Source organism: Geotrypetes seraphini, chromosome 13 (assembly GCF_902459505.1).
Source record: "Geotrypetes seraphini chromosome 13, aGeoSer1.1, whole genome shotgun sequence".
Lineage (NCBI taxonomy): Eukaryota > Metazoa > Chordata > Amphibia > Gymnophiona > Dermophiidae > Geotrypetes > Geotrypetes seraphini.
The window spans coordinates 15,403,120-15,424,850 of NC_047096.1; the positions used below are offsets into that span (position 1 = coordinate 15,403,120).

Below are 21,731 nucleotides of genomic sequence, written 5' to 3' on the forward strand. Positions count from 1 at the left end.
CATGGATGTAATACCCAGCAATGTGTACACCTCATAACAGGGGTCTCAAAGTCCCTCCTCGAGGGCCACAATCCAGTCGGGTTTACAGGATTTACCCAATGAATATGCATGAGATCTATTAGCATACGATGAAAGCAGTGCATGCAAATAGATCTCATGCATATTCATTGGGGAGATCCTGAAAACCTGACTGGATTGCGGCCCTCGAGGAGGGACTTTGAGACCCCTGCCTTATAAGTATCAGATGTGGACACTGCAAAGGTGCACCAGCTTGTACTTGGCTTTAACCTGGCGTAAGCTGTTTATGCTTATTTAAGATTTGATCTACCGCTCCTGCATTTTACTAACCTAAGCGGTTTACAATGTATCAAACTAAAATGAAATTAGGTACTTGAGAAAAACTACCTACCACGCAAAATGGCTTTGCATTATTGTTCTTTAATGCAGGGGTGGGCAACCTCGGTCTTTGAGGGCTGCAACCCAGTTGGGTTTCAGGATTTCCCCAACGAATACATAAGAGATCTATTTGCATACAATGGAGGCAAAGAGATCTCTTGCATATTCATTGCAGAAATCCTGAAAACCTGACTGGGTTGTGGTCTTCAACGACCGAGGTTGCCCACCCTGCTGTAATGGATTAGGCAGACCTGCTGTCGTAGAACTGGCACTAAGCATTCTTCATTGTCACGTCTACACGTAAATGCCACTTTATAGAACTGTCCCCTCAGTCATACATCATGTGTGTTATCTTTACAGAAGGGTCTCAACACATGTACTTATGTGACCTATCTTAAAATCAGGGATTTCTTCCTCTTAGAAAAAAGGAAGCAGGCAAGTTTGTCAATCCATTATCTTCCCAAGTGTTTCACTGATGCAAACAAACTTGATGTGGCTTCTAGAGAATGACACAGTGACAGAATTCATCCCCATCCCCGCGGATAATCGCAGGAAATCATCCCGTGTCATTCTTTAGTGTCTGTCTCAACCTCAGTCCTTCTACACCAGCATTCTTCAATGCAAGGCTTGAGGGTCGGTGGCTGTGGCCATTCATACGCTGATTCTTATGTGAGCTAAGTATAGGATAATGAAGCCATTGTGACATCACTGATGAGTTTGGCTCTTAGGCATTTGTGTAATGAGGCTTTGTGACATCACAATCTCAGCTCTGGAATGTTGTTACTCTTTAGATTTTTGTCAGGTACTTGTGACCTGGGTTGGCCACTACTGGAAACAGGATACTGGGCCTTCAGTTTGTCCCAGTATGGCAACGCTTATGGTCTTATGTTCTAACCATCCTGTGTCATTCTTTAGTGTCTATCTCAACCTCAATCCTTCTACACCAGCATTCTTCAGTGCAAGGCTTGAGGGTCAGTGGCTGTGGCCATTCATACTCTGATTCTTCCCTCTCTCCTTAAAGAATGACATGGGGATGGTTTCCCACGGTTATCCACTGGGACGGGAATGGTGATGAATTCTGTCACTGTGTCATTCTCTAGTGGCATCCTCTTTTCTACCGTTCCTTAGCAATGCAGAAGGAGTACAGTTAGCATGCACAGGGAGAAAGAAGCATTTAAAATGCATTGGACTTTATGTAACATGTGGAGTGCATTTCTGGGACACTGTGATCGTACTTCTATATCACAGTTCTTGAGGGAAACAATAGCTTTTCATCACCCAGCTCTGCACCATGCCCCTGCTTGATACCACTAAAGGTGAGCCAACAGTACATGCAGTGAAACATATCTCCCTGCGCTTTGCATTCCATTCACTCCAGTGCATCCCACAGCATATCCACAAGGCTCATTCATCCACATGAGATTAGAACGAATGCGATAACCGACAACCTCACGCTCATCTTTGCAATGCCTTTTGAAATATTACAAATTTGACACGAAACAAATCACCTTGGCCATTCTTAAATTCATATGTTCGATCTGCTCTATAGACACTTCTGCCTCTCTCTTTCTCTCTCTCTATCTCTCTCTATTTCTCATTCTCTCTCTCTTCCTTTATCTTTCTCTCTCTTTCTCTTATCCCTCCTGCTTCTCTGTCTTCTTCTATTCCTTTTCTAAGCAGTTCCAGATACTCTGGATCCTTCTCATTAATCTAGTTTTATTCAAATGATTGTAGATACGAATATTTGATACATGATTTTTATTATGATCTATATGTTTGAACTGCTTTCTGTTTATAATTCCTATAATATTCAATAAAATCATTGAACTAAAAAAAAAAAATAAAAAAAAAAATAAATAAATATTACAAAGAAACAGACTGAAGGGTCCCCTTCCTCCAAAATGAACGGTCCACTTTGAAAAGGAGCTTGGTGCTTGTGGAAATTTAGAAGAACGTTCAACCCAACCCGAGTGCTCAAGCTTTCGACTGAAATTTCACCTAAATGTGGGTAGCCTACAATTCATTCTCTTACGTTAGGAACCTATTACTGGAAAAACAGCTAAAAGACTTCAGACCACTGACCTTTTCCTGCGTAAATTTAAATGCCTTATGAAATACTTATAAATTCAAGCAGTTCAATTTTCAGAAGGGCTGACTTGGGAGTCAGGCATTTAAATGCCTTTGAAAACTGATCTTGGTGACTAATAGGACAGGAATGGCTGTATTAAAAAAAGCAGTATGAATTCTCTTTCTAAACACTTAGCAAATGCCATAAAATCAGAGCCAGGGTTTATACGCTGAAATTCTGCACCTGCTGTGGCCAACATTTAGGACCTGCTGTGCCATCTCAAGGGCAGGGGTGGTTTACAGCATGTGCCATGTTGACAGATGGTACAGAATCACCGGAACTTTCCACAGCAGAGTTGCATTGCTCCGAATGAATAGTGCCTTACTGTCCCATCCATTATTGATGAACCTGGGCACTAAAATGTCATTTATGTTAAGTCTCCAAAGTCAACAGTGTTCATCGTGGCATGAAGTGAGCCTGGATTTCCATAAGGGAATGGTCTAATGCATAAGTTCACGTTCATCTTTATTTGATATTCCACTACTAACTATCACGGTTCATAGACAACAACGCGGAAAACAAAGGCGCGCACCGACAACTGAGCGCAAGACGGAGGCGTGCGCCGAAGAAAATTACTGTTTTTAGGGGCTCCGACGGGGGTTTTTGTTGGGGAGCACCCCCAGTTTACTTAATACAAATCGCGCCGGCGTTGTGGGGGGTTTGGGGGGTTGTAACCCTCCACATCTTACTGTAAACTTAACTTTTTCCCTAAAAACAGGGAAAAAGTGAAGTTTTCAGTAAAATTTGGGGGGTTACAACCCCCCAAACCCCCCACAATGCCCCCACAATGCGGCGCGATCTGTATTAAGTAAAGTGGGGGGGTTCATCCCCACGCCCCCCCGTCGGAGCCCTAAAAACAGTAATTTTCTTCAGCGCGCACCTCCGCGCTGCACTCAATTGTCTGCTCGCGCCTTTGTCCCGGCGCGCTTTTGACCTGACACCGAGTATCACAGCAGTTTACAGTTTTCAACAATAAGAGAAGCACACTTAGAAAGAAACTATAATTTTGATATAAAGCCAGTAAGAGCCAGACAAACTTTGTCACACCTAACATTTTATATTCAAGTTCCTTATTTTTCTTACCCAGGTGCATCATTTTGCATTTTTCTATGTTAAACTTCATCTGCCACTTTTCTGCCCATTTCTCTAGCTGGTTCAAATCTCTCTGAAGTCCTTCTCTGTCCTATGTTGGGTAGTTGGGTCACAAAAGGACAGAGAAGAACTTCAGAGAGATATGAACCAGCTAGAGAAATGGGCAAAAAAGTGGCAGATGAAGTTTAACATAGAAAAATGCAAAGTGATGCACCTGGGTAAGAAAAACAAGGAACATGAATATAAAATGTTAGGTGTGACATTGGGCAAGAGCAAAACAAGAAAGGGACCTGGGGGTACTGATAGACAGGACCCTGAAGCCATCAGCACAATGCGCAGCGGCAGCAAAGAAAGCAAACAGGATGTTGGGCATGATAAAGAAGAGAATCATGAGTAGATCGGCGGACATCATAATGCCGCTTTACAGAGCAATGGTCAGACCACACTTGGAGTACTATGTCCAACACTGGTCTCCCTACCTAAAGAAGGATATAACCCTACTGGAGAGGGTGCAAAGGCGAGCCACGAAGCTAGTTAAAGGTATCGAGAATTTGAGCTACAAAGAACGCCTCGGAAAACTGGGATTGTTCACCCTCGAGAAGAGAAGACTGTGAGGGGTCATGATAGAGACTTTTAAAAGGATTTGAAAAATAGAGCAAGAAACATCGTTATTCACATTGTCAAATGTGACTCGGACAAGAGGCCATGGACTGAAACTGAGGGGCACCAGTCCTAGGACAAATATCAGGAAATTGTGTTTCGCACAACGAGTGGTGGACGCTTGGAACGCTCTCCTGGAGGAGGTCGTGATGGAGACCAACATTCTGGGATTCAAGGGCAAGTTGGATGCTCACCTTCTTGCAAATCACATTGGGGGATACGAGTAAACAAGGTTTCTCAGCAGGGAACACCTGGCTTGGCCTCCGCGAGTGCGGGTCGCCGGACTGGATGGACCTAGGGTCTGATCCGGTGAAGCCATTTCTTTTGTTCTTATGAGAAAACATCTCATCCATGCAACTAACAAAAACAAAACAAACAAGCAAGCAGACTTGGTACCCTGGACAGAGGTTCTCGGGGAAGGGACAAGAAGACCCTGCAGATTCTAAGAGTAGCCTCAAACACTCATTTAAAGAAATACGTTTTCAAAGCATCCTTAACTTCTGAATGGGACTGCAACGAGTGCAGTCCATGAAGAAAATTATTCCAAAGGACGGGCCTGCAACGTTAAACGTTGTTTTATGGAGTAAGACCAAAGGAATAACATGAAAGGAAAGGATGACAAGAAGACTTTGGTGTGATGACTGAAGGGATTGGCGAGGAATTTGCAAGGAGCTCGGGCTGATTTGTCGAACAAATTTTATGAATTCCTAAAAAAGGACAATGCCAGGTTTCCAGGACAACTCCCGTGAATAAGCATGAGAAATTTGCGCACATTCCCTCCACTGGATGCAAATATATCTCAAGCATATCCAAGAGGAAAATACTGGAGACTTGACTGGCTCACAGCTTGCCAGGATTGCAGTATTATAGCCCCCATTCCGTTGTTTGCAGACATTCAGTTGTTGGTTGGATAATCTATAAATTGATCCGTGTGTACAGTTTGAGGATTGCAGTATTACACATCTGCTAAACATCCAATAACCCCTACCTCTCACGAATGCCAACAAGTTTTGTAAAGCTCAGGCAATATCTCAGCAAGACCCAAAACAGAATTACTCACCTATCTCATAGGGACCCAGCTGTCACCAGAACACTTGGATATACAGTGTTCCCCCGCGAATTCATGGTTCGCGGACTCGCTACGACTGCCTCTTCCTGTAGTAAAGTCGGGCTACAGGGGTAGGCAATGCCGGTCCTCGAGAGCCAGAGCCGGAGCCAGGACAAGTTTTCAGGATATCCACAATGAATATGTATGAGATGGATTTGCATGCACTGCCTCCTTGAGAAATCTATCTCATGCATATTTATTGTGGATATCCTGAAAACCTGGCCTGGGTCCAGATTTCAAGGACTGGAATTGCCTAACCCTGGGCTATAGCAATCAGGATCTGCAGGTCAAAGCAGCTCTTGATTGGTGTAGCTCGACTTTACTACAGGAAGAGGCGGTCGAAGCAGACTGCGAGTGATTTTCTTCACCCGCCAGCGCTCCAGCTGCCCTCTCCTGCCTCCCCTGCCTTTTGACAGGCAACAAAACTTCCTGGAATGGAACCTCTGCAAATTTCAGGGGAGTACTGTACAGTATCCATTTCCTTCTGGCTCTCCCAACTCACATGCCATGGAATATCCAAAAATGTTTTTTGGGATAAATAGATGCATACCAAACAGCAGGCACAATATATTATAAGCAGAATCAATTACTCTTTAATATGTTTTGTGAGACAGTTAACTATGGCCCCTTTTTATCAAGCTGCGTTAGGGGTTGGGGTTTTTTTTTTTTTTGCCAGCAGCTGCAGGAAAAGCTCTTACTAAGCTAATAAAAATAACTCCCAAAAGCCCACGTACCTTTTAAGAAGGGACCTTTGTGGTCCTGGAAACTTTCTCTGATTCAGTAGGAAGAGAACAAAACCTGCGAATACTTCCAAATGGGCAGATAGCAAGAACTTCACTGGTTCCTCAAATAGTTTCTCTACAGAACATGTGTTGATTCGCCTGATCTATTTAACTTCTATAAGCTTGGAGACTGTGGTTTCAAAATGGTGCTGGCCCCGCCCCTCCCGCTATATATTTTCAAAGGGCTGATCTTCCAATAAATTATTAAAGAAACCATCTGCTCATAAAAGTGCCCTCTGTCATATGGGAGGTCATATTTTAGGAAGCCCTCTCTCTCTCTCTTCCCATGTAACAACATACTGAGTTTTCACGAAGGGCTATCGCTTTCCAAATGGGCTGCTTCATACACAGTTTGCAGTTTGTCCTATTTCGCTATCCTTACCCCTCAAAGCAAAAGACAGCCTGATTTTTGCTGTGATACTGTCTGAGAAATACTGAGAACAGTCTGATACTACTGTTTTATTCTATTACTGAAAAATACTTCTGCATCTTTGTACACCTGACAAAGCTTGAAGGCAAAACGTGGCCCCGCTGGGTTTTTAGTAAAGAAATACATCTTTCAAGAAACCTATCTATCTGTCATGGGCATCGGAACAGGGGAGGCCACAGGGCCCGTGGCCTTCCCAAAGACTGGCGGTCATCGGTCGGCTCCAGCCCATCCATCCCCCTCCCGGCGTTGCACTTTTTAAATCTTCAGACAGCCGCCACTCAGTGTCAATGAGCAGGTCTGCCCCCAGAAGTGGAAATGCAGAGTTCCGGAGTAGGCCTGCTTGTTGACGCTGTGTGGCAGGGCAGGAGGGAAGACCCAGGGCATGGCGGAAAGCAGCCTGTCTTCAGGCTGATGCCAATAACTTGCACAAAATTTACAGAACCGCGGTAAGGGTGGGGTTGGAGGGGGGGAAGGGCGAAGACGTAGCCAGACCTCTTGGTGTTGGGAGGGGGAGAGAAAAAGACACCAGGCTAGGGGTATGAGAGAAGGGGAAAGATGTTGGAACCACATGGAGGAGGAAGAAGAGAGAAAAGAAGGCTTTAAACATTAGACCAAGTGAAGTCAAAGGCTAGGGATTCTGGCTACCTCTATTTCAAGGAGCAAGTGAAAGCCTGGCTCTTCTCCAAAGCCTTTAAGGTCAGTGGCAATAGGTTACATCTGGACTAGTTTGCAGCAAACCTTGCAACTAAAACCAGCTTCACGTACCTAATTCAACTATAAATATAATTTGTCTTTGATTTAGCCGTCCATATATTTCTCTCAATGCCTTTGACTTATCTAGTCTGTTTATACGTCTGAACTGCATTTGTTCCTTCCCCCTAATACCCATGTTATGTGAATGTTCTAAATATACAAGTATTTCCTTTTAAGGTGTTTCATTTATATTGTACCAACATTATGAGTCTCATATCTATGTTATGTGAATGTTCTAAAGTGTTGCCTATTATGGTTATTGCCAGTATCCTGCTGACATTTATCATATTTCTGTTATATGAATGTTCTACTATGCTGTTCCAATACTGTATCTCATTTCTGTTACTAGTATTTAACCCTTTAACTGGCAGACGGTGAAACGGCTGCTTTACGTAACTTGATGTTGAATGAGAGCAACGGTGCCAAGCAACAGGGGTTTGGAGATGCAGATTAGAGAATGGCATGGGGACATTATTTTTTCCTGTCCCCGCAGGAACTCAATTTTCCTGTCCCGTCCCCGTTAGTTTCGCCGCTGTCCCTGTCCCGGTCCTGTAAATTCTGCCTTAACTGCACAAGTCTTGAACACTTATGATTTTAAAGTGGTTGAGGCTTGTGCAGATGAGGACGGAGCTTAGGCACTGGCGGAATGAGGCATTATGACATCACAATCGGAGCTCTAGAATGTTGCTACTTATGATTTTAAAGTGTTTGAGGCTTGTGCAGATGAGGACGGAGCTTAGGCACTGGTGGAATGAGGCATTATGACATCACAATCGGAGCTCTAGAATGTTGCTACTTATGATTTTAAAGTGTTTGAGGCTTCTGCAAACGAGGACAGAGCTTAGGCATTGATGGAATGAGGAATTATGACATCACAATATGAGCTCTAGAATGTTGCTATTTATAGTTTTAAAGTATTTTGAGGCTTGTGCAGATGAGGATAGTTTGCAGGGTATTAAGGACCTAATTCAGGTATTTGGAGACAAAGTCAGATCAAAAAATTACTATTGGCCCCACCCAACACTCTTTTATTTCAAGTTTTTTTCATCCCTGCTAGAAACAGGCGTACACAACGACTCGTTTTCCACCACATGCGCCCACCCCTTTGCTTTGTCTGTCTTTCACTGGTTCATATACAATCCCTCTGTCACCATACCTTCACACACCCTTATATCTGTACCCACATTATATATTTTAGTGATTGAGTATACATGTACATTTTCTCACTAGGACCCCTGAAGAAGACGTGTTGACCGAAACACAGACTGTGTTGGTTCCCATATTCTGTAAAAAGTGGTCTATTTGTACGCAACAAATTGTTTGTTTTTCCTAATAAACTTTGTCTGCATCATGTACATCTGTCTGCAGTTGTGGGGTTTTTGTCTTTGTCTCATACAACAGTGTTCTTCAACGCATGGCCTGGGGGCCAATGATGGCCCTTGGAGGCCTACGGGGAGGCCCTCATCATCATTCTGGCTTTTCTTCTGATACTTTCTGCCTCTCTAACAAAAGTTCATGACATAAAGGGGGAAGCAAGATGGAAAGAAGCGCAAAATGCTTGTAGGACAAGGCACGCCTCAGGAGGTGAAGAGAATGCATTTGGAAATGTCCACCTTCTAAGGATATACCTAACAAAGTCTGAAGGCGGAGTATATGTCATTGACACACACTGGGCAGCAATGTGGTGACCACCACATATCTTCGCATGGGAAGATATTTGGTGGCTCTCTTTCAGCTCATTGGATCCAAAGCGGCCCCGACTTAAAAATTAGTGAAGACCACTGCCATACAGGGCTATTCTATAAGCATATGTCGAGAGCTACACTCATCAAAAGGCGCCTTTAATTAGCATTTGAACAAGCTGTTCGAATTCCTACAGCGGGCTCTGTCTCTGGCAATGTTCAAGGCCCTCTTCAAGAGTGCTTTCGACTCCTAACTCCTCTCACCTTGGGTTCTGCATCCCCAACCCTATATGTCAGGTCTGTCTGTCCATGTTAGATTGTAAGCTCTTCTGAGCAGGGACCATCTATAAATGTCAGCCCACCTCTTCGAGAGTGCTTTCGACTCCTAACTCCTCTCACTTTGGGTTCTGCATCCCCAACCCTATATGTCATGTCTGTCTGTCCATGTTAGATTGTAAGCTCTTCTTAGCAGGGACCGTCTATAAATGTCAAAATGTACAACACTGCATATGCCTTTCAGCGCTATATAAGTGATAAGTAGGAGTATTTTCATTCTCAAGTGTGCTAGGTGTTACACTTACATGCTATAACTCCAAAGTGGGCACAAACACGAGAGGAGCATGAGTGGCGCAAGAGCATGGCGCCCTCTAATGCACAAGAACGCACACATCACTTGCCACACTTAAGCACAACCGGCATCTCCAGCCTCTCCATATGCTTGCTGAAATAAGGTTTTTAAATTTCTTTTCAAACACTTCTATGTTCTGCACCATTCTGAGTTGATACGGTAATAGGGTTACCAGATGTCAGGTTTTACCCAGACATGCCCTTTTTTTTAAGAGGACTGTCCAGGCATCCGGACGGCTTTTCAAAACTCGGCACTTTGTCCGGGTTTTGAAAAGCCGTTGAGATCGGGGCCGAGTCTGGAGTGCATCTGCGCATGTGCGGATGAGACGCGGTGACATCACACACATGCATGCGTGCGATGTCATCAGATCACATCGGCGCATGCACGCCAGACCTGGCCCGAAGAGACAAGGTATGCGTGGGGCGTCCTCTTGGCTCAGGTAAGAACATAAGAAAAGATATACTGGTCAGACCAAAGGTCCATCAAGCCCAGTAGCCCATTCCCATGGTGGCCAATCCAGGTCACTAGCACCTGACCGAAACCCAAGGTGTAGTAACATTCCATGCTACTGACCCAGGGCAAGCAGTGGCTTCCCCTGTGTCTTTCTCAATAACAGACTATGGACTTTTCCTCCAGGAACTTGTCCAAACCTTTCTTAAAGCCAGCTACGCTATCCGCTCTTATCACATCCTGCGTCCTTTACAAAGACAGCGCCCGGGGTGGCCCGCCTCCCTCCCCCACACCCCCTTCTTATGCCAGTGGATCAACCCTTGCTGTGGCATTCTGAGCCTCCCCTGTTACACCGATTAATAGCCCATTGCAATAATCAGAACACGGTGTCACAATACTCTCTGCATAGCCAATCCGAAATGATCCTCTTTAAGATAATCTCTGTCTCCTTAACAACTTCAGCCTTGAAACACATCATATGCCTGATGTCTCATTGATAAATCTTGAGTCTAAAATCACACCCAAATTAAGGAGCTTATTTACTTCTGGAACTGATACATCCTCAATCGAGATCTGAGAGGCAATACCGCTGACAGCGTGTAAAGGGTTGAACCTAAGTTCTGGCACACAATGCAAATTTTTGCTAATATACTATAATGACTTATTCCACCTAAATGCTTTCATTAAATTGCCGCACGCATATCCCATTCCAGTGCCTCGAGACTTGCTTTACACACCAGCAGTCAATGCTCCAACGTCGGAGAACAGACCACGTGGAAAAATGCCTGTCAGAGCCTGGGCCAAATTTAAGCTTCTTTGTTTTCTCTTTCGGCAGCTAGATCTGCCTCTGAGCTGTGACGGCAGCTGGTCTGCTTCCTGGCTGCCGCCATTTCTGCAAAGTGTGTGGGAGCCACAGGGCTGCAGTGCAGGATAGGCTTACACACGCACAGATGTTAGCTAGATCCTCTACTACATAGGATACAGCAAAAATAAGCTAGAGCAAGAAAGCTTTCAGGTCAGGGGCTACAAGACATTATAGGTCATAAAAATAAAAGGTTAACTCCTCGCTGCCTGGATCTGCTGCGTCTAGTATCAAACAACTAATAAATGAAAGACATAGTGGCAAAATCTGATCATTCATAAATGTACTTTTATCTATTGTGAAACATATAGGGCTGCTTTTACGAAGCCGTGTTAGCGGCATTATCGCACGTGACTTTTCATCAAGCGCTAACCCCTGCGCTAGCCGAAAAACTACCGCCTGCTCAAGAGGAGCTAGCGCGGCCGGCAGTTTAACGCGTGCTATTACGCGCGTTAAACCGCTAACGCGGCTTCGGAAAAGGAGCCCATAAAATCACTAAAGTTAAGCTGCAAGCAGAAGGCATCGCCAGTCTTGATCCAATCTTACCAGTTCACCCTCTTCTGCCAAGCGATTGGTGGACTCCCAATGTAGGCTTATCAAGAAACATTTCATGGCAAATTTCATCAGCAAATACTCATGCCACATTCAAAGATATATACTCTATTCTATATACAGTGGTACCTTGGTTTACGAGCATAATTCGTTCCAGAAGCATGCTCGTAAACCAAAATACTCGTATAGCAAAGCGAGTTTCCCCATAGGAAATAATGGAAACTCGCTTTAATACGTTCCCACCCCCCGAGGCCAGCAGCGCTGCTCTATTCCACCCCCACGAGAACCGGCATTGCTCCCCCCGAAGGCCCCCCCTGCGATCCGGTAACCCTCCCCGCCGCGATTCGCCCCCCCCCCCCCTGCCACTTCTTACTGTCATCTGGGCCTTGGCACCGGCATGTCCTGTGCGTTGGTGCCGGTGCCCGAAGATCAGCCTTTTCTTTTCTTGCTGGGCCTTGAGCATCTGCGCATGCTCAAGGCCTGCGAGTTCACGGTCTCTCCGAGATCTCTGAGAGAGCGAGAACTCGCAGGCCTTGAGCATGCGCTGATGCTCAAGGCCCAGCAAGAAGAGGAGGCCGATCTTCGGGCACTGGCACCAACGCACAGGACACGTCGGTGCCAGTGCCAAGGCCTAGATGACAGTAAGAAGCGGCGGGGGGGGGGGGGCGGAGGTGCCGAATCATGGCGGGGGGGGGGGAATCACGGCGGGGGGGGGGGGTGCTGGATCGCGGGGGGAAGGTGCCGGATTGCGGGGGGCGCCCCACGCAAATCGAGGCAAACTCGGTTTCCGAGGCGCTGATTTTGCAAATGTTTTGCTCGTCTTGCAAAACACTCGAAAAACTGGTGCACTCGTAAACCAAGGTACCACTGTATATTTTTTAAAATTTATTTAGGGCTCTTTTTACTAAGGTCCGCTAGCGTTTTTAGCGCACGCAGGAAATTACCGCGCGCTATGCTTCTAGAACTAACGCCAGCTCAATGCTGGCGTTAAGGTCTAGCGCGCGCGCGCTATTCCACGTGTTAAAGCCCTAACGCAGCTTAGTAAAAGGAGCCCTTATGTTTATATACTAATCTAATCTTCCATTTGTGAGTTGCACAAACCTATACAAGCTCAAGGCGACGGATCAAAGAGGAAGAGGGAAAGAAGTAGAGGGGAGGGCACGGAGAAGCAAGGGGAGGGGCCTAGAAGTAGGGGGTGCTATACAGAAGATGAAACAGTTAATTGCCAAAGAGGTGGGTCTTCAGGTTTTTTCTGAATGGGGTGCAGTTTGTCTCTTTCCTGATCGCTTCTGATAGGTCATTCCAGGTTTTTACAGCCAGAAAAGTTGGCGCAGAGTGGAAAATTCGCTTGTAGTGAAGGTATTTTTTTGGATGGCAGGTTTAATTGAATTCTGTTAAGGATTCTACTTGATGTCGACCAAACCGTAGAGAATAGTTGGATGGGGGGGGGGGGGGCTGCTGAGTTTCCGTACAGACTCTGGTGTAGGATACATGAAGTTTTGAAAATTTTTCGGGATGATATATACCAGTTATAGTCTAAGTCTCAAACCCGCGGTTCGGGGGCCACATGCGGCCCGCCAGGTACTATTTTGAGGCCCTCGGTCTGTTTATCATAATCAAAAAAGTAAAATAAAAGTTTCTTGATCACAATATTATTATTAAGACTTAGGGCTCCTTTTACAAAGGTGTGAACCTAACGGATGTAGCGGTATATAAGAAATAAATTACATTACATTACATTACATTAACGCGGGGATAAGCGCACGCGCTAGCTGCTACCGCCTCCTCTTGAGCAGGCGGTAGTTTTTCGGGTAGTGCGCGCTAATCCGGTACATGCGCTAAAAATGCTAGCGCAACTTTGAAAAAGGAGCCCTTAGCCAAAAGAAAAGATTTATAAACTTTAAAGAGTTTTACCTCATGCAAAATTGTCATTTCTTTAATAAGACATTAACTGGTTTTTTTTCTGAGGCCCTCCAAGTACCTACAAGTCCAAAATGTGGCCCTGCAAAGGGTTTGAGTTGGAGACCACTGCCTTAACTGTATCCATGACATCCTGTTTGTCTTTGGGAAGGAGAGCCGAGATTGTGATGTCATAATGCCTCATTCAACCAATAAGAGCCAACCTCATCAGTGATGTCACAATAGCTTGACTGTCCTGTTCTCCCCTCTGCCCTCCAACCCAGCCAGCAGATTAACCGTTCCCCATAACACAGTGGTCTCAAACTTGTGGCCCGCCAGGTACTATTTTGAGGCCCTCGGTATGTTTATCATAATCACAAAAGTAAAATAAAACAGTTTCTTCATCATACGTCTCTTTAGCTATAAATGACAATATTATTAAGACTTAGACAAAAGGAAAGATTTATAAACTATAAAGAGTTTTACCTCACGCAAAATTGTCATTTCTTTAATAAGACATTAACTATTTTTTTTCTGAGGCCCTCCAAGTACCTACAGATCCAAAATGTGGCCCTGCAAAGGGTTGGAGTTTGAGACCGCTGGTACAAGTGGTTTACATTCAGGCATTTAAACAATTTTCCCTATCTGTCCTGGTGGGCCCAGCCTCTATCTAATGCACCTGGGGCAAAATTGCCAAAATAATCAAAGAGAAATATTTCCTTTCAAATAATATGCATAATCAGTGGCGTAGTTAGGGGGGGGGGCGATGGCATTTCTCTAATCCCCTAAGTCACATTCATGCCCCCCCTCCCCTCTTTAAATTTTCACCTGCTTGAGCAACTACTCTAGCCTACTGCTCGCACCGGCCTGGCGCCCTCTGGGTTATGGAGCCAGGAAGTGACATCAGAGGGAAAGCCAACGCTGGTGCAAGCAGAAGGCTGGAGAAGCTGCTCGCGCTGGCGAAGATTTACAGAGGTATCGAGGTGGGATGGGAGGATGTGAATGTGGTGTGTGGAGCGTGGAAGGAGCAGGGGGGGCGAGGAGTGGTGCGGAAGAATTGGGAGGGAGCGGGGAGGCGCCACCGCCCCTGGCGCCTCACTACGCCACTGTGCATAATGGCAAATTGGGAAAGACACTGCTGTGCTTTAACAAGTAAACTAGTGTATCTCAAACTGTGTGCCTCCCGAAATGAGGAGGAAGAAAGGTGCCTGCAAGCTGACTTCCCTACGTGGTACGGCACCAGCGCTGCCCATTTCACCAAAGGCCTGCATGTTCTCTCTAGCGTCCTCTGGCTTCCCCCCCTCCCCAGCCTCACCTTTAAAGCTAATTACAGCAACCTGCAGAGGATCACCGTTAGGTAAAATGATTTTATTTATCAATATAGTGATTGAAATGTATCAGTTTTGAGAATTTATATCTGCCGTATATATGAAAAATGAATGGAAAAAATTGCATTACAATTAGCACAGGGTATGGGGTCTGGGGCCTAGGGTGGCCTGTGGTTGGGGGTAAGACTTAGGGCAGGGGTGTCCAACCTTTTGGCTTCCCTGGGCCGCATTGGCCGAAAAAAATGTTTCTGGGGCCGCACAAATGCGCAAATGCTGCAGCAAGACAGAGGAGGGAGCTGGCAAGACGGTAAACACCCGGGGGCAGCAGAGGAAAACATTGCATCACCCTCGACTGGGGCCACACAAAATACTTCATGGGGCCGCAGGTTGGACACCCCTGACTTAGGGGTTACTTAGCTTGAAGTAGTTGAGAAAGGCTGCTGTAGGCAATCAGCTGGCGCCAGTGCCTCTCCCCCCCTCTGGCCTTCTTCCCTGCTGGCACCCCCTACTGGTGTCTCAGGGCCCATCGGAGGACCTCTGCACATGAACGGACGTCGACGTGGATGTCCGTGCACTTCTGGGTGCCTTGAGCTGTGGCCACTACCTTTAGTGTGCCCCGGCTCGAGAAAGTTTGAGAGACACTGATGTAAACAAACGAAACTAGTCATTTCCCTCTCTTCCAGTACCCTGGACACTGGCTACACTGGAATTTTAATTGTTGCCAGGTGACTGGACCCATGTTGGCGGCCTGAACCTTAACTACTTTCTAGCTTTTTAGGGTACCTACATATTTCAACTTCCAAGAATATGATAATACCTACAAAGTTACCTCCCCTTTTACAAAATTACGCAAGAGGTTTTTAGTGCTGGCTGGCGTGCCGAATGCTCCGCGTTGCTCTGACAGTCATAGAGTTCCTATGAGTGTCGGAGCAGTGCAGAGCATTCAGCATGCCGGATGGCACTTGCGCAGTTTTGCAAAAAAAAGGGGGGGGGGGTGTTAAATAGAAAATCTTGACAAACTTTGCGATTCAATGGAATCTTTTTGTTGCACTCATTTAAAAATGCAAAAAATAAAAATTGGATAATTCGTTTATATGAAGGTCTATTTTCATGTGGCTTCCCTGAAAATTAAATTCCTAATGTAATAAGCCAAAGGATTATAACCTAAATTAATAACTGTTGACTTCATTTAATATAATGGAGAGGACTGCAGGGATTGGATGATATTTCTCTGGCTATAAATGTCAAAAGAAATGCAATTTATAAATCTCTTAAGGTAACGCATAACGACCAGCTCTGAACGAAGGCAACAAGGCTTACCAGATGAAAGGCATGTCACTTTAGTTAGATTGTGAGCCTTCGGGACAGTAAGGGAATTTCTAAGTACCTATCTTACTTATAATTTTAATGCACCCTGTTGTCTATTTTCTGTAAACCGCTTAGAATCCTAACGGAATTTAGCGGTATATAAGAAATAAATTACATTACATTACATTACATTACTTCAATTTATGAGCCTGTGTGAAGAAGGAATTGGGGGTGGAGGCGAGAAGGGCATGTGCACTGATAGATGGACTTAGAGAGGCCTGTCTTCGAAAGGCTTATTACCAACGCCAAGACTGAGAAAGCAAGGATACAATTGATCTTTTTTACTATGCTTTATTTTCACCCTGGGAATACCAGAGAGCTTGGATTATGCTATATTCCTCCATTATTTGTTTGTCTGTATTTAGATGCTCTCTTTTTGTGTCTATCTCCAGGTCTCAGCCAAGACGTCATCTCTCCAGATTTAGAAGAGTCTTTCACTTACCATATATACTCAAATATAAGATGAGATTTTGGGGCCAAAAATAGGGGTCTCGTCTTATATTTGGGTCAGCACCAGGGAGGAGCCTAAGGCCCTGATTGGCCCAGGCACCTAAGGCCCCTCCCATTGGAGGGGCTTTAAGTGCCTGGGCTAACTGGAGTCTTAGGCCTCCTTCCCAGTGCATTCTGGGATGCACTGGGGGTAGCCTGACTCCAACTGGCCAGATACCTAAGGCCACTCCCAGAAATATTTGTTAAGCAATTCAGCCTTATCTTTATCAGCTTCTACATATTCCTCCCCTTCACCTATGAGTCTCACAATGCCACTTTTGCATTTCTAAAAAAAATGTTTTGTCCCGCAATTTTACCTTTATACCCAATGCAAACAATTCCATTCAGTCATAAAAATTAGTTGCATGTCCCAACTAGAGAGTTTCCCAAACCATCCTCCAGCAGAATTCAACAAAGCCAGCCAAAAGTCTGCTATATTGAAATGAGCTGTCATGCCTGCATATTATTACTTAACCCATAATTTACTCTCCAGGATATGTCATCTTTTTTCTTTTTAATCAGAGAATCTTTTTCAGCACACCTAGATCTTAAAAAGATAATTGTCTTCTTTTTGTTAAGATGTGCAGGGAGTAAGTGCTTCATATTGTGATACAGTGGTTCACAAAAATGTAGGTACTGATTTGTCAGATAAGAAGATCATGTACTGCGCTTTGGATTCTTAAAAATAAAAAAGCAAAACTTGAATGGGGAGTTGCACCTATTCTGCTTCTATTGAATTTTCTATCAAGGTAGCCCAACAAATGCACTCTGCCAAAACCAAGATTTCATGCGACTCCAATGAAACGTCAACCTCCAGCAAACTTATTTGTTAAAACTGCTTTCCTGAGAATGATGATTATTAGAACATAAGAATTGCGGATATTTCAGCTATATTAGAACAATCGGACAGAGAAGTGGCTACGTCAGCCACGTTCCTGTTGACTGTGGCTTTGGCTCCAGACAAGGCCTGGATCCTAAATCTTTACTTCAAGAATAGATCCAAGGATTTCCTGGGTTTCCATATACAAATTTTCCCAGATGTCTCAAGAGAGGCTCAAAAAAGAAGAAGAGAATTCCTGAATTTGAAGCCTGGAGTGACTCAAATTGGGAGGTTTTTCTTTTTAAGATACCCATGTAAATGTGTCGTTAGATATGGTTCGTTGAAATATGTATTTGTAGATCCATCTCATTTGATAAAATTTATCTCAATGAAACGACTTGAGAATGAAGTAACAACAGCTCCTATTGGAAATTAGTTCTCGGTTTTAGTAGTAGTTAAAGTGCTTCTTTATATTTGTTTGCATTTAATTAAGATACTCTTTAAATCTTGGATCTAATTTAATTTAGAGGACTGGTGTGTGATCAAGGGAAGCTGAACTTTTTCTTCTTTTCCTATTATAATTTGAGTGAATTACTTTTCAGAATTGAAAATTAATTTAAATAGAGGTGTCTTGATCGTACTTTTCTGTACAAGATGTTTATGCTTGGAAAAATTTTATAAAGTTGTATAAATAAATAAATAAATAAAAAAGAACTGCTGCTGCTGGGTTAGACCAGTGGTCCATCGTGCCCAGCAGTCCGCTCACGTGGCAGCCCTTAGGTCAAAGACCAGTGCCCTATTTGAGTCTAGTCTTACCTGCGTACGTTCTGGTTCAGCAGGAACTTGTCTAACCATGTCTTGAATCCCTGGAGGGTGCTTTCCCCTATAATAGCCTCCGGAAGAGCGTTCTAGATTTCTGTTTATCTACTGGGAAGGTCCCACTTCCAACATCACTTTGCCTGGTCTTTCCAGGTAGATCAAGATTTAATAGTAGACATCCGGATTATATCTAAAAAAGGGGAAGTCTTGCTAATAGGTGATTTTAACATGCCAGATGTTGATTGGGGTATCCCTATTGCGGGGTAAGGAGATTCTGGATTCTCTACAAGGAGAACTGTTCCAGCAGTTGGTAATGGAACCTACGCGGGATGGGGGTTATACTGGACTTAGTGCTTACAAACGGGGAAAGTGTTTCTGATGTTACAGTGGGTGATCATCTGGCATCCAGTGATCACCCACTGCATGGTCTGGTTTAATATTAAGATGGGTATAGAGAGGGCTCATTGAAAAGCAAAGCTGTGATAGGCTCCGGAGTAATTTGAGGAAATACTTTTTTACGGAAAGGGTGGTTGATGCGTGGAACAGTCTCCTGGAAAAGGTGGTGGAGACAGCGCCTGCGTCTGAATTCAAGAGGGCCTGGGATAAGCACGTGGGATCTGTCAGAGGGAGAAAGAGATAATGGTTACTGCGGATGGGAAGACTAGATGGGCCATTTGGCCTTTACCTGCCATCATGTTACAATGTTTCTATAATCATAAAGTTCTATGACATCACAATGCAGGTGTAAAGAGCTTTAGTCTATAGGAAGAGGAGATGCAAATGTTAAGAGCCTTAGCCAATAGGGAGAGGAGGAGATAGTGGATGCTGCAGATAGGCCTTTTGGCCATTTGGCCTTTATCTGCCGTCATGTTTCTGTTTCTATGAGTTTATCGTGCAAACTTCCAGCTCCAAACTAGAGACTCTAATGCTAAGTGAATGAAAAAGCTTCCTCAGCTGATTTAGGGCTCCTTTTACAAAGCTGCAGTAGAGATTTCTATCGCGGGCCGGCGAGATAAATACCCCGAGTCTGACTCTCATAGGAATTCTACGAGCATCAGAGCATTTACCTCACTGGCCACGACAGAAACCTCGTTAAAGTCAGCGTTATGCAGTAACAGTATAATTTGGCACCTCGATGCTGTGTGCTGAGCACCAATTCTATAACGGTACTTTGGTGCCATGATGAGCTTGCATTTAGACATGCCCGCTTATACTAGATGCATAACTGTTGTACAGTGTTCCCCCGGTCGTTCGTGGTATTTTCCGACCGCGAACCGCCGACAAGGAGAGAGCAGCTGGAGCGCCGGCAAGTACAGGAAATCACTCGCGGTATGCTCCAACTGCCTCTTCCTGCACTAAGTCGGGCCTTATCCAATCAGGAGCTGCTTTGACACGCAGTTCCTGATTGGATAAGGCCCGACTTAGTGCAGGAAGAGGCGGTCGGAGCATACTGCGAGTGATTTCCTGCCCTCGCCGGCGCTCCAGTTGCTCTTCCGCTGCCCTCTCCAATCTCCCCCATGAAAAACCTTATTCGCAGTTTTTCAAGATTCGCAGGGGTTCCTGGAATGGAACCCCTGCGAATATCGGGGGAGCACTGTATTAGCAGGAGACACGCCCATATCTCACCCATGCTCCGCCCATGTAGACACCCCCATTGCAGTTACACTCCCTTAGAGAACAGCGTTTAGTGCATTTGCACTTAACCGTTACCGACACAATCACGTCTCGCCTACTGCAGTTTCAAAGCTTAATCCCCCTTTTAACAAACATATCTTCTGCCTTGAAACAGCAGTAGGTGAAACAAGATCATGTCGGCAACAGTTACTCCCCTCCAAGAAATATTCATAAGTACATATAAATAACAATACATAGCCCTCTGTAAAACGAGAGTTATAAACACACTAAATGAAGAATCAATGCTCTTTCTCAACCCCCCCTTGCCACGCGCGCTTCTCTTCCCTTCCCCATACCTTTTTAATTTTCCAGGCGAGAGCAACAGCATGAACTTGCTGCCCGCGTCGTGTCGGCTATCCCTCTGACATTGTTTCCTAGGTGCGGGGCCCAGAAGTGACGTCAGAAAGAGGCGACGCTGACGCGGGCAGCAAGTTCATAACGCTGCTCGTGCAGGAAAAATTAAAGAGGTACAAGGGAAGGGGCGCATATGCGCGGGCAGGGGGGCAGAGAGGAGGACCGCAACCCCCCTCACTACGCCAGTGTGAAGAGTACATCTAAAAGTGAATTTTGGACTAATGACAAATGAACAGTGAAATAAGCTCTCGTTAAAGTAATATTGAGAAGCTCACCTCTGACGGCTCATTTAACCTTCTTGAATATATTTGGGATATTTGGTTTAGTTTTACAGTGATATAAATTTTAATAACTCTTATAAAGTGCGTTTGAGAACGGAGGCAATCTGCTTAACTAACCGAATAATGTCACAGCCATCAAGCCATAAATTAAATATTCTGAGCCACTATTCAGTTAGGTAATGCTAAGTATCTGCTTTTGAGCCGGCCGGAATAATTTAAGCAAGTAGGAGCCACTCCTGCCTGGTTAAATCTTTTTGAATATTAGAACCTTGGATTTTAACATAAGAACTGCCGCTGCTGGGTCAGACCTGGGGTCCATCGTGTCCAGCAGTACGCTCATGCGGCAGCTCTCTGGTCAAAGACCAGCACCCTGAGACTAGCCCTACCTGCGTACGTTCTGGTTCAGCAAGAACTTGTCTAACTTTGTATTGAATCCCTGGAGGGTGTTTTCCCCTATGACAGACTCCGGAAGAGCGTTCCAGTTTTCTGGGTGAAGAAGAACTTCCTTATGTTCATACGGAATCTGTCCCCTTTCAATTTTAGAGAGTGCACTCTCATTCTCCCTACCTTGGAGAGGGTGAACAACCCGTCCTTATCTACTAAGTTTATTCCCTTCAGTACCTTGAATGTTTCGATCTTGTCCCCTCTCAATCTCCTCTGTTCGAGGGAGAAGAGGCCCAGTTTCTGGATGTTAAATTTACCAAATTAAGGCTGCTTTTTATCAAGCTGTGTTAGTTGTTTTTTTTTTTTTTTTTAAATCACCGGCTGGTGAGGTACAAGCTCCGATGCTTATAGGAATTCTTTGAGCGCCGGAATTTTTACCACAGTGGCTGACAATAAATAGGGTTACCAGATTTTCTGTTTGGAAAATCCAGACCTCTAAACCTGCCCCCAGGCCCGCCCAGTTACACCCATCCTCACCCCATTATGCGCCATCCCCACCCTAGCCCCACCCCCCACTGCCTGCTCTCATCGGACAGGAGGGCATCCACACACGAGGGTGCCCTCCTGCCCAACAGTGATTTGTTCCAAGCTTTTCAAAACCCAAAGTGCCCAGTTTTCAAAAGCCCTCCGGACCCTCAGACATGTCCTCAAAAGTGGAGCATGTCCGGGGAAATCCGGACATATGGTAACCCTAGCAATAAAAAAAACCCTAAGCGGCTTAATAAAGGGGGG

At 44.9% G+C, this 21,731-nt stretch overlaps 1 protein-coding gene across 12 annotated transcripts in view; it reads right to left on the minus strand.

The window, feature by feature from the left end:
- Positions 1-21,731, minus strand: part of NAV1 (neuron navigator 1) — a 385,886-nt gene that overhangs the window by 69,639 nt on the left and 294,516 nt on the right. The window lies entirely within an intron of this gene.